We start from the raw sequence: 14,684 nt of genomic DNA on the forward strand, positions 1-14,684 counted from the left end.
GGGTGGAATCGGAACACAACCGACTAGGCGTACGTAGCGTAGCCAAATCGGATAACGACCGAGTGACTCTTTAGAGAGAGGGGGGAGGATCGGTAAAGGCCATAATCGGCCTAGCGTATGTAGGAAATACAGGTCGGGCCCCGACCTGGACGGTCCACTTGCCTTCCAGCCCTGAGCCGACAAGGCGAGAGGGCTTAAAACGTAGCTCTTATGGATCCTATCAGAAATGGACTGAGAGGTTAATCGGATTCCGACCTGGACGGTCCACTTGCCTTCCAGCCCTGAGCCGACAAGGCGAGAGGGCTTAAGACGTAGCTCTTATGGATCCTATCGAAAATGGACCGAGAGGTTAATCGGATTCCGACCTGGACGGTCCAGAAATAAATCTAATAATATATTAATATTCAATAACAAGTGTTTTATTTCTTTTGTCACAGATTTTTTTTTTATAAATCAAATACAAAAATAAAGTATATTTGTATTTATAATTCCACCATTTTTTATCAAATAAGAAAGAAATACTGATAACATTAGCTGTTGGAATTGGAATGTAACTTGGTAAGAGAAAAGAATGAATATTATAGGAAACTTGGTAACGGAAAAGAATGAATAATTCTAAATTAAATTTCAGTAAATAAATTATTAGTATTTAAAAATAATTTACGTGACAATAACTAAAATTATACGTAACCAAATTTATAATAAATTACAAATATAAATAAATAGTATGTTTAAATATATAAACCATACTTAAAATTTGTATAAACGAATTTTTAAAGATATAAATAAAAAATTTTACTGACAATAATATATAAATTATATTTTAAATTTATAATAATTTATATTATAACATAATATTATTTTTGTTTATTGATAATTTATTTTAAAATTCATAAATAGTAATAAATAATAAATAAATTACATAAAAAAAAGTTAAAAAAATCTCTAAAAATGATTTTGTTAAAGAAAATTTTCTAAATCCACTCTCGTGTAAAATAAAGATTTATTCTTAATATATATATAGAGATATTAATTTCAGTAAATAAATTATTAGTATTTAATAATAATTTATGTCACTCTAAAAATTATTTATCATAAAATTAAAATATAATTTATATGACCAAAATATTTATTTATTATAGATTTTTATTATAATATATTTTTATATGTAGCATGTATATATTAATTATAATTTTTCTGTATAAAAAAATTGTCTCATAACATACATATGTTAAAATACTAATTTAACTATATTTTCATATTAATTTGACCAATTGAATTAAATTAAAAGTCTGATATAATTTATTTTTATCCATTTTATTTAATTGCGTTGTTAGTGTTATTGTCAAATTACTATTTCGTACATAATTAACACTTTGTTTTGTTTACAGCCTTATGATTTGTATTGACTTTATTGATGTTGGTGAGTGCATGTCCAATTGCTCATGTTTCGTCGGAGGGTGGAAATATCTGCTATGTAATACTTTCTTCACCATTGTCGTGTTAAAAGAGAGAGTAACTTTTAATGTTATTAACTTTTAATTATATCGTATATTTTTTTAGTAAAAATAATAATAATTGTACTTATTGAAAAAGTACTTGTACAATGTCTTCGGTCCCCATCCTTAATCTTTGATTCTCGGCCTTAAAAACAAGTGATGATACTTGTAAAAAAGATTCATAAGTTAGAGGGTGTTTGGAGTATATTATCTTCTCAACAATGAACATATTTTTTTAAGATGTATATATAGTATATGTTTCTATAGGAGAAAAAATGTTACTGTTAGTCGCCAGAATATTTAAGTATATTCAAGACTCTATGGTTGAACATTACAATCTGTCACTATTAGGGGAATGTGTTTTGTAGGCTAAGGATTGCTTGACCTCAAGAATTACATTGTTTGATTAGGTAAATAGTCGGAATCCTAAGTAGAAGGTGTTTGGAGTATATTAGCTTTTCAATAATGAACATATCTTCTAAAGATATATATATATATACATATATATATATATATAGGTGTCTATAGGAGAAAAAATGTTATTGTTAGTCGACAGAACATTTAAGTACACTCAAGACTCTCTGGTTGAACCTTACAATCTATTACTATTGGGGGAATGTGTTTTGCAAGCTGAGGATTGCTCGACCTCAAGAATAACAATGTTTGATCAGGTAAATAGTCTGAATCCTCGTTATGTAGTCATTGTTGTCTTCTTTTAGTATTAGGCTGATAACAGGCAAGTCCTTGGTACTGGAGTCATGGAATACATCATGGAAGAACTATACACGTTGCCCAAGGCTTAATCACTTGGTGACTTAAGAAATGGGGCCTTAGTCTTCTTGTCACCTTTATCAAAGTCAAAGGAATAATCTCTACATTATGATACCTATGCTTGACATACTTGATTAATATAGTAGAGAGACACTTGTGCCCCTTCTTTCTCTTGAACAATGATAGTGTTGATAGATTCATCTGACCTGGAAAGATATAAAAGGATGGGAAACTCTTGTTTGGGTTTTGCTGAGATTGGAGGGGTTGACAAGGTAATTTTCAACCATTGAAAGGTGATTTCACATTCTCGTGTTCATTCAAAGGCTTTCTTCTTTCTCAACAAAGTGAACACGGGCTTCACCCTATTGGCCAAACAAGGCAAGAAACGTGAGAGAGAAGCTAGCTGCTCGGTGAGGCATTCAACTTCCTTTAGGTTGATTAGGCTCTTCATATCAATAATCCCTAGACATTTGTTAGGATTAGTTTTGATGTCCATTGCAGTCAACATGAAGCCTTAGAACTTTCCTCCACCTATGTTGAAAACATTTTTTTGGGGGTTTAAATGCATGTATTTTTTTTTACCTCAAAAAACACTTTATCGAGGCTAGTCATGTGCTCGACCACACTTTTGAATTTAACCATCATGTCATCCACATGTACCTCCAAAAATTTTGCAATTTGTCTTTGGAAGACCTTATCCATCAACTGCTGATAGGTAGCATCTACATTCTTAAGTCTAAAAGACATCACTTGATAACAAAACTTAACAATTGTTTCTTTTTAATCTAAATTAGTCTTAATTACTTAATTACACATATAAGAGTTCAATTGAAAAAAAAATACATAAAAATATATTGAAATTCTAAAAGAATAAAAAATTAGAAGAAAATAAAAACTAAAAAGCCAAAAGATTCTAATAAGTTTTTTTTTTTGTAAATCAAGGTATTTTCTAAGTGAAAGATAAAGACTAATTTTTTTGAAATATTAAAATTTACTTAAAGAGTTGACATGACATCTTGTAATAATAATAATTATTTGGCTTAAATATGTTTAAACTATCTTGAATTAGCTCAATTTTCAGATTATTACTTTAAAAAAAAAATTTGTTAAAATTACTTGACAAATTTTTTTTCTTTTCAATTTAGTACCTGACGTTAGTTTTCTATGTTAAATGATGACGTGGCAAACGGACTGCCACGTCATCACCCAACAGTGTCTGCCACGTCATCCAAGGGACTGCCACGTGGACATGGTGATGACGTGGCAAACACTGTTGGGTGATGACGTGACAGTCCGTCTGAAAACTGATAATAAATTAGTCAGGTATTTAGAACAAAAAATAATAAATTAATAGTTAGTAATCTGAAAACTGACCTAATTGAAGGTAGTAATCTGAAAAACCAACCTAATTGGAAGTAGTAATCAAAAAACCAACCTAATTGAAGGTAGTAATCTGAAAATTATCACTGAAGGACAACCTATTTTGAGACACCATATTTCGATTGCATAAATTACACTGAGTGAAAGGAGCGTATGTGAATATTCATACAATCCATCGACTTCAAACTTTTTTTTTTATTACATATGATGGAAACGTAAAAAAAAACAAGATTTGAAGTGAAAGTAGCTAGAATTCTGCCTGGAGGAGACTTGACTTAGCAAATAAATTTTCAGTACTTTCATATAAGTGAAAGATACAAAATGAATATATATATATATATATATATATATATATATATATATATATAAGTTAAGTGAATATTTGTGGCATTAACTTTCTTATCTGACAAGTAAAACTTATAAGATTTGAAATCAATTTTTATTTAAAAACTTATTATTAGTAAATATAAAAATTACACAAACATATATTATATATATACTGAGTTTTAATATAATTCCATAATTTTTCTTTTTTTATAATCAAGTGCAATAATTTCCATACATGATCAATGGGAAGCTAATTTTTGTGCATTTGTTGCTTTTGTTTATAGTTACAGGTGTTTTATGTCTTCTTCATCTTATATATTAATCTTCATTTTTCTCTACTTCTTCATTGTCCACTATCTTTGGTGAAATTTTTGGTCCATTTTTTATGCCAAACCAAAGTTTGAAGTCCATTTTTTACTCAAAATAGGTTGTCCTTTAGTGACAATTTTCATATTACTACCTTCAATAAGGTCAGTTTTTAGATTATTACCTTCAATTAGGTTGATTTTTAAGATTACTACCTCCAATTAGGTCAGTTTTCAGACTACTACCTATTAATTTATTATTTTTTTCTAAATACCTGACGAAATTTTTTTCTTCAATTTAGTACCTGATGTTGGTCCCCCTCTGTCAAATGATGACATGGCAGACGGACTACCACGTCATCACCCAACAGTGTTTGCCACATCATCATCATGTCCACGTGGTAGTCCCTTAGATGACGTGGCAGACACTGTTGGGTGATGACATGTCAGTCTGTTTGTCACGTCATCATTTAACAGAGGAAACTAACATCAGGTACTAAATTGAAGAAAAAAAATTTATCAGGTAATTTTAACAAAAAAAAAATTAAAAAAGTAGTAATCTGAAAATCGATTTAATTTGCAGTAGTTTAAACATATTTAAGCCTTATTATTTTTATACACAGGTAAAACCGACCTAACATATTATTAGATTTAAAACAAATCTTAAACTAAGATTTTTTTAAAATTAATAATAATATCTTTTAATAAAAAATTAAAATATTTTAGATATGAATCTTGAAAACAATAATTAATTTGTATATCTTTTAGAGATAAATATTTAAAAATATTTTTTTTTAAATTGTAAAAAGTAACTTTTAAGTGATAAAAACCTTGAAAAAATTATATAAATAGTAATATTTTCTTTCAAAAGGTCCAAATTGGAGACTTTGTTGGCTTTGTTCTTAGGCCTACCTAGTATATATAAGTCAAAAGTTGACTCCTAATTACCTGCGTAAGAGATTAGGTTATTTATCAACCATGTTAGTGATGAACCTAAATTATAGTATGAGTGAACAAATGCATTATCTTACTTTAATAAAATTATTAGTGTGTTTTTAAAATGTTATATTTTTCATCTTCTAATTTCATATATTGAATTCATTAATAATTATTTTTAACATTTATATTTTATTTTATATATATATATATGTATATATAAAATGATGATGATTATTAATTTTTATTTTTTAAAAAAGTTGCCCGACTAACCTAAAATCTTGAATCTATCACTCATGTTATATGGAGTTAGTAAAGAATCAAAGATTCAAAATGGAACAATTATGATCTCAAGAAACAACTAAATATGAAGACGAAGATTTGTTAAACCGGTGAAATTGAACTTACATAATTTATTAGTATTTATTGTTCTTTTTTTGAGGGGAAGTATTTATTGTTCTTAAATATAAATATTTTGTCACATTTAATAAGAAAATGTTTGAAATCATTGTATAATTGCATTGTACAAGTTAACGAGAATATATATATATATATATATATATATATATATATATATATATATATATATATATATATATATATATATATATATATATATATATATATATATGTTTTACTCATGAAAATCTTCCTCCCAACTTTGAAAACTAGATTCTTACCTCCATCCAAGAAACCTAAATATGAAGATGAAGATTTGTTAAACCGGTAAAATTGAACTTACATGATTTATTAGTATTTATTGTTCTTAAATATAAATATTTGTCACATTTAATTAGAAAATGTTTAAAATCATTATATAATTGTATTGTACAAGTTAACTAGAATATTTTATTTTTTTTACTCATGAAAACTTTCCTCGCAACTTTAAAAATTAGATTCTTACCTCCATCCAAGAAAACAACATATCGGAAACATTAGTAAAATACTTTCAAGAAAAACAATGTTTACTTCCGCCTCCCCCAACCCTCCCTCCCTTTTATGTTAGAAACATAAGAAATTAATATTGCCAAGTTTAAATATTTAAAACTACAAATTTTCACGCGTATAATAAAAAAATTATCATATAATTATACATACTCATATAAGAACATATTATTTATTATTAAAAATTACTTTTACCTATAATATAGATGCAATATATGTTGGTATAATATTAAAAAATGTAAATATAAATTATAATGACACAATAAATATATTATTAAATTTAATTCAAAATCAACATAGAAATTATGTATAGATATATAAAATAAATTTATATTTACAGTAATTTTTTTGTTTTTTACAATATATAACGTTGTAGATGGTAAAATATCAAGGTCACTCATTCATGAACCATTGACAGAAGTGTACTTAATTAATATTTAATTTTATCCTTGTATTTCATGACAATTTAAAATATGTAAAATATTCACCCTTTTATTGATTATTATGTCTTGTGATTGTTTGTAAAGTCTTCGAATGAGTTATATATTTAAGTTTATGAACGACCGGAGAAGTATGGTGTTGGTAGTTTAAATGGATGTTACCCGCACAATGATACATATGTAAAATGTGTTGGAATACTAACAAAAGAAAATGTCTATTTTTTTTTAATGAACATGCACAATATTCTAAAGTTAATAATTAAATATTATTTTGTTTTTATATGGTGTAATTTTTGTTAATTAAGTATTATTTTAATAGAAGCAGAAATCAAATCTTGAACTATCAAATTAATTTCGTATATCTGATGACAGATTTTACAACTAGGGAAACAAGAAATTTGGTTAATTATAAACAGTTTCAAAAGTGTAAATAGTTTCAAAACAACGTCATTTACGTAATAAATTTTTAAAACAACCTTGGGTGAAAAAACCTAAAATATAATATTATACGAATGTAAAAAACGTGTATAAATATTTAGCGTAGAACAACATATAACACTACTCTAAAAGTATTTATGAGTATAAACAAGGCGAATACAAAAGAAGGCATGGATATGTAAAGCAAATTAAGTCACAGTCAGTGGTGCGTATAATAAGAAAATGCATAAACACGTTGGTGATTTTTTATAGTGGAGTATTGTTTTTGTTAATGATGAAAGGCAGTTTATTTCCCCCCTTTGCGTCATTCTCAAACTGAGACAGTCTAATTAAAAAAGGTGAATGATTTTGTGTTTGGCGCTGCGTCCCACATATGCATGCCCTCCTCGCTTCAACATATATAACACTAACAGTAACCCTAGCTAGGGTCTACCATTAGGATGGTCCTAACTCCTAAGTCCTAACCACTTATCGCATATGAATAAAAAAAGTTAATTTTATATGTAAAAATAAAAGAAAATAAAAAAAAGTTGGACCACCCTATAGTTGGTAGGCTGGTTGAGTCGCATGTAGTTACAAGTTTCAAACCTGTTCGAAAATGTGGCTGATGTTAATGTAGTCTCAGACTTGTACAGGGCACACAATCCCCCGCCATTTGTGGACTCCCTAATTGACCCCTTTCCCACGCCCATCATCAACACCCTTCTTGCTTAGGTCCTTCAAATTTGAAAACCAAGTCTTCCTCTTCAAATAAAAAAATTAAAAAGTTATTTTTTTTGCTCTCACTTCCTAGTTCCTACAAGCTGTATTGTATGTATATAAGAATGTTATTTTAAAAAAATAAAAGTTGGGGCATGCTTCAACATTTTATTCATTGATTTATTTCCGAAGGTATGGAAAATGTGGTGTATTTTTATTGGTAGGATAAGAATGTAGTGTGGATAGGTGTTTGTAGTGTCCTGTATGATTAAGTCGATCCGATCCATAGGAAAAGGCAGTGACATTAATTAAAAAAAAAAATGTTGAGTGAAAGTTACGTGGGGCGAAGAGGCAAGGAGAGAATTTTGATGTCTGTTAAGAGAAAGTAGGAAGCATGCGCGGAGTGCGCAGTGCACACCCCAAAAGGACGAAACAGCATCAAAGAAAAAGTGAGAGTGACGTCATTATATTGTGGTGTAGGGCAAAGGGGAGGAGAGGAAAAATTGGTAAGCGGCGGAGAAAGGGTGGACCACTTGCTTTTTAATAGACAACACATTTAAAGCTCTCTTCCATCCCAACCTTCACTCTCCTCCCTCGCGCGTTCCATCACTATACTCTCAATATGCAAATTCTTCCTTTACAACTTTATGCCCATTCACATAATTATTTAATTCAACTTTACTTCTACATTTAAAAATCATTTCTCATTTTCTATATAATGTTTTAGAAAAGTTTCAAATGAAAATTTGCTTCATTATTTTAATTTTAGTTTCTTCTATTTATTTTTACTTTAGTCTCTTAAATTTTAAATATTTTATTTTATATAGTGTTTGATTGAAGGAGAATTAAAAAGGGGAAGGAAGTAAAACTCTTTTTCAATTCTTATTTAATTTTAATCTTCCTTTAAAGGTTTTTTTAAAGAGGCTATCTATAATAAACTTGTGAATCCAAAATATTTCAATATCAGAGATTGCTATTAAAGAGTCTTTAAAGATAAAAGTATTAAGAAAATTTAACTACTGTCTTGATTTAGAATACCTTTGTTATTGGATATATTTAAAAGGGATGAGAGAGATTTTAAAATATTTTTAATATAATATCTAAATTATACTCACTTATATTTTTTTTAATTCATAATTGTAAGGATAGAAAAGTAAATTAATTTTTTAAATCTATTTTATCCTCTAGTTAATAAAATAAGAGAAAAACTATTTGGTTTCTTTCTCAATCAAACAAAATTTCTAATTCATTCATTTTCTTTTTCTTCCATTAAAATCTCTCTTCTCCCCTATCATCTTATTTGAATCAAAGAAACTTTTAATCATGTATCTGTTTCATCAAGTTGGTTAATATGTCAATTTATTACACAGATTTGATTAACTTGGATGTCACATGATAAGCAATAAGAAATCTCACGACAATCAAAGTTAATATTATTAGTAAAAAAATTTGATAAAATGATTACTTTGATATTTATAAAGAAAGTTTAAGGTTAACGAAATAAAACTTTATAAATTTAGGACATCAAACTAAAATCAAAAGTTAAAATGAGATCTAGAGAACAAAATTCTATTATAGCCTTTTAAAAAATTAGGTGAAGTTTATAAAAACATATATTGTTTAATTTATTTTAATAGACATCATATGATTAAACTTAATTACAATGAAGGATCCTAGGAACGTAGGTTTAAACCCCACTTTATTTTAATATGATTCTTCTAAATTTTATGTTTGAAGAGTGTGTTATTAATTTTCTTTAATTATGATATAATATCATTATTGGATAAGTATTTATTGTTTAGTTAAATTGTTCAGTTAAATGTATCTTTTTTTTTTTAACGGCAAATGTTAATGGTTAGTTTGTTAATTGTTAATGGGGAGATTCGAACCCACACCCTCTTAGTCACTCAACCCTATATCCCTCTCCCCAAACCACTTGGACCACCCTAAATGTATCCTTAATTAAGTTTGGGTCACTCATTCTATGTTTGTGCATAATGTATAGCTCAATTCCAAATTCTTGAACATAAATGTTAGTCAAGTAGCCTCGTGTAACTTAACAGGGGGTGAATTAAGTTATCTAATTTTTCTTCTCTTTATTAGTATTTCTAACTTCTTTCTTATAAAATCAATATCATAAACAATTTGTACGTAATGATGCAAAAACTTCACAACAAAATTAAAAGTATAGGGATAGAGAATTGCAAACTTGATTTTATACTGGTTCGGCCAACCTTGCCTACATCCAGTCCTCAAGTCACCCACTTGAGATTTTTCACTATGCTTGTAACCTTTACAAGACTCAAATTCTCCAACACCTAGGAATTCTCTTTCCTCGTGTTGAGAATCACAGACCACCAAGAAGAACGACAATTTCCCTTTTACAGATCAATAGAAAAGTTGAATGAAGTAGAACAACTCTCTTTGAAGAGTGGATTTTACACTTTGTTGATCTAGTAGAACTCTTTAGATAATATTTGCAAATGATTTTTGGTCAAGTGATTGTAAAGATAATTTTTTACAATTGAGTTCGTAACCTTTTTCTGAAAAATTATTGGTATTTATAGATGATTGTTTCAAAGGTCATGACTTTTCATGAAGAGTTGTGACTTTCTAAAATTTTCCAGAAAATAGGCTCTAGTAATCGATTACAAAACTTGGTAATCGATTACAACGGTTTAGTTTCAAAATGTTTGAAACGTTGTAAAATTTAAATTCAAATTTCAAAATTTTTATCTTCTGGTAATCGATTACATGGAATTGGTAATCGATTACCAGAGCACGTTTTAATAAATAAATTTTGAATCATATGAGTTTCATTCTCTGGTAATCGATTACATGTACTGGTAATCAATTACCAGACTATTAAAAACAATAATTACCTTTTTAAAACTTAAAATATAGAAAACCTTTATTTTCAAAACCTTATTAATATAAAAGATTATATTTGGATTTTCTTGAAATTCTTTATTTTAAATGGCCAAGAATCTTATGCAATATTTCTAAAAATTTCTTTTTACATATAAAGCTAGGTTGACAAGATTTATCTAAAATACTTTGAGATTCTTGTTTCTTGATCACCTTGCTTTAACTTGACCTCTTGTTTTCTACAATTTCTTTGGCATCATCAAAATCCTTTACATACGTTCTTCCACAATAAATACTCAATTAATGCTCAGAGAATTTTAATATATGAATAAATAACGCAAGTTTACAATCATAAATTTAAAACCTTGTAAGAATCAAGAGTTATACCTACATTTCTTCATGAGTTTGAGTGATACTAGTCTGAATCTCTTGAGCAAAGTCACGTTTAAGTCTCGTGAATAAAAAGTAAAATGTGGTGAGAAGAAAAAAATTCTATTAAAAAATCAATTATATTATCTATTAGTCATTAACAAAATTATAAATATGACCAATAATATATTTCAAAAAAAAGTTATGATACATCTGGCTTAATCATACTTCAATTCCTTTTTCTTATTAATTTGGATTGCGTGTAATTTTTGTTTTTCAAAAATTTATTTTGGCTAATTATATATATATATATATATATATATATATATATATATATATATATATATTTCTATTTAACCAAATTTAGTATAGTCATCAACTTTATTCTACATAAAAATACACTATTATTTTTTATCTAAATATTTTTATAGAGTTTATATTTAAGATCTAAAATGATTTTAAAAGTTTTTTTTGACACAATAATTTAAGAAGTTAGACATTTGGTGACAAATTAATTTGAAGGATTGTTTTGACCTGAGATTTGGTTTGGAAAAGTAAAACAACTTGATCAATTTTATTTTGGGTGAAATTTAATGTTTTTTTGTTCGTGGGTTTTGAGTATAAGAAGGCTTAAAATAGTCCAATTGATTAAATAATAGAAGATTTCGTGTAAAGTATAACTACTTGAAGTGTTTAGCCAAGAAAATTGACAATATATATAACCAAATTTATATAATTTATTTAAATGAGATTTAATTAGTTGAAAAAATCTTAAAAACACATCACGGGGATTGAATCTAGAGAAAACATAATGAATTAAGACTTAAATTCTCTCGTTGAGAGAAGTACTTAAGTTTAATGCTCAACTACATCTTGATCAAGATTATCTTTGAAAGAAGATACAAATAAATAAAAATAAAAATAAAATCTTAAGAATCAAAATTGTGCATATATTTTGAGTTAGGTAAATTTCCTAAAAGCATCCATAATGAAGCAACTCCATTTGGGTATTTTTAATGGGACCTACTTATACACATCACTCATTTTTTATCTTTTCTATATAAGCACTTTTAAGCACTTCATCTCTACAATGAAACAACTCTCTTTGAGTGCTTTTAATAGGTCTTACCAAAAAACTTACATTATTATATTTTATTATGAACTTATTTATTAATTTATAATTAACTAATTATTTATTTATAAATTAATTAATTTTTACAAAATAACTAATTATTTTATTTTATTATTATTTAAATAATTTGTTGACACAATAAAAAGAAGTAGTAAAATTTATGAGTTGGGTAAATTAATTGGGAGAATTCTGGAAATTTGAATTTGTAGATTGTCGATAATTTGGTATCAAACTAAACCATGGATTTTGGTATGAATCCATAGAATGAAAATAAGAAGTTTCGAATTTTTTGACAGTAATAAAGAAAATTTTGAGATGTTTAGTTGTATAATTTTTCTTTTCAAAAATCCTTATTTATATACAAATAAAAAATAAGTAATCATTACATCTACAATGATATAAAATAATAAAAATTATTTTTTAATATTTATTAGTTGATTTGTACGTTATTAATTAAAGCAAATTTATTCAGAAAACACTTCAATTCAATTGCTTCCAGCAAGTTTACGAAGGTGCTCAAATAACAAGTTTGATTAATTAGGATGAAAAGGAAGAAAAGAATTGCACATATAGCTCAAACTAAAGATAAACGAGCAATTAAGTCAATACATTATTACAATTTCAGTCAATTGTTTACGACACGTAGAGCATTTGAAATTTGAATGATGCAATCGGCCGGAATTATAATTTCAATGTTAGTTCTGTTATAATTAAAATTATTTAATACACTAAAAGAATGTTTCAATTTAGAGTTGGCCAAAAGTCGACTGTAAATCATAAAAGCCGATGCAATATTGTCGGTTATTCGTCAGTTTTTAGCTGACGCTAAATAAGTCGACACAATTTTTTTTGTGTCGGCTAAGCCGTCATTAATAAATTTATTTATTTTAATTTTTTATTGTCGGTTAAGACGACACTATGTTGACACAAATTTTATTTTATTTTTTTCTTTATCTTCTTTTTCTCGCTTATCATTTATTCGTTTGTATTTTTAACATTCCTAGGACTCGATCCGTGAACCTTGAGGTCTTAAGTGAACTTGATAACCAAGTGTACTAGAACACATTATGCGTATATAACATTAAAAAAATTATTTTTATCTCTCTGAAAGCACGTATATTATTTAAATATAGCATCGGCTTTTTCGACACTAACTTAATTTAAATTTAAATTAAATTAGTGTCGGAAAATCCGACGCTATATTTAAAGAATAGCGTCGGAAAAACTGACGCTAAATCTTAAAATAGCGTCGGCTTTTCCGACACTATTTACGTCAACTATTAGTCGATACTTATTTTCCGCCGTTTATTCAGCGTTTTCTTGTAGTGATAACTGTATATTTCATTATATGTTTAGTTTATGTAAGAAATGAGTACACAAGTTTTTATTTATTTATTTTATCATTAACTCCAATTCTAATGTTTATATAAATATATTTATAACTCTAAAATTTGATATTTAAATTAATGACAAATCTTTTAATTATTACACGTTTCACATAAGTCATAACATACTAACAAATAAATAGTTTAAAATAACAATATAATCATTAATTATTGAAATATAATAACTTAATTAATTGTGTTTTTTTGACAGTGATTTAATTAGTGTTAATTAGTGATGTTTAACTCATTTTAACGCCTCTAATTAATTAAGGATAATCAATGTTTGTGTTAGGCAGAGCTAGCTACTGACAAAAAACTGTTCTAATCAATTAAATGGGATAAGGTTGATTCTGGTTTACTTTGGGTAGTCTTCTTCTATGTATTTGATTATTTTGCTTATCCTATCACTTTTCAAACTTTGAACCTTTTCACTCTTTGATTGTAAGTAAAACAATATCGTTTAAAAGTTATTTTATTTTAAGAATGAAACGACTCCTGCCTTGGCCGAATCAGTCTAATTAACGAGCTATTTTTTTTTAATTTGATAAAAATTAGCTGAATTGAACCGTGTTGAAATAATTTTAAACATATATGATGATGATTCGACATTGCATACAGACAGGTGATCTGATTAGATAAAGCCAATCATTCTAAGACGAGATTAATAATTACGCAGCTTGAAATATTAAATATTTTAGCAGTATTAGTTTCCGAAATATTATATATTAAAATAGATTACGCAGGAATGATGTATGATTTTTTTGTCATGTTGGGGAAATGGAAATGAAAAGGAAGAAAGCAGTAGGCTTCCAAAAAACATGTGTTGATGTAAAGCATGTTTCATGTGTTGGAGGTGGTTTTGATTGAAAATTAGCCATGATGAAGATTAGGATTTAGAATCAGAAAATGGCAAATGGGCAAATAATGATTGGGAAATAAAACGAAGGAACATGAAAATATTAAATGTACGTAGGTAGCAGCATGCAGTTGATTGAGCATATGTGTATCGGAATGTAGGTTTGCCGTAAAGTTTTTATTATATAGTTCCTTAAATGGCCCGCAGATTAATTTGGTGCAGGGAGTATTAAGTAAAACCTAATAAGACTGTGGATTGAATGTGGTAAGTTATTGAAGTGCAATTGCGCGTGGAAAAGGCATATTAGGATGATGATGCGGTCCCATGCAAAATG

This window comes from Cajanus cajan, chromosome 11 (genome assembly GCF_000230855.2).
Source record: "Cajanus cajan strain Asha chromosome 11, NIPB_CcT2T_4, whole genome shotgun sequence".
Classification (NCBI taxonomy): Eukaryota; Viridiplantae; Streptophyta; class Magnoliopsida; order Fabales; family Fabaceae; genus Cajanus; species Cajanus cajan.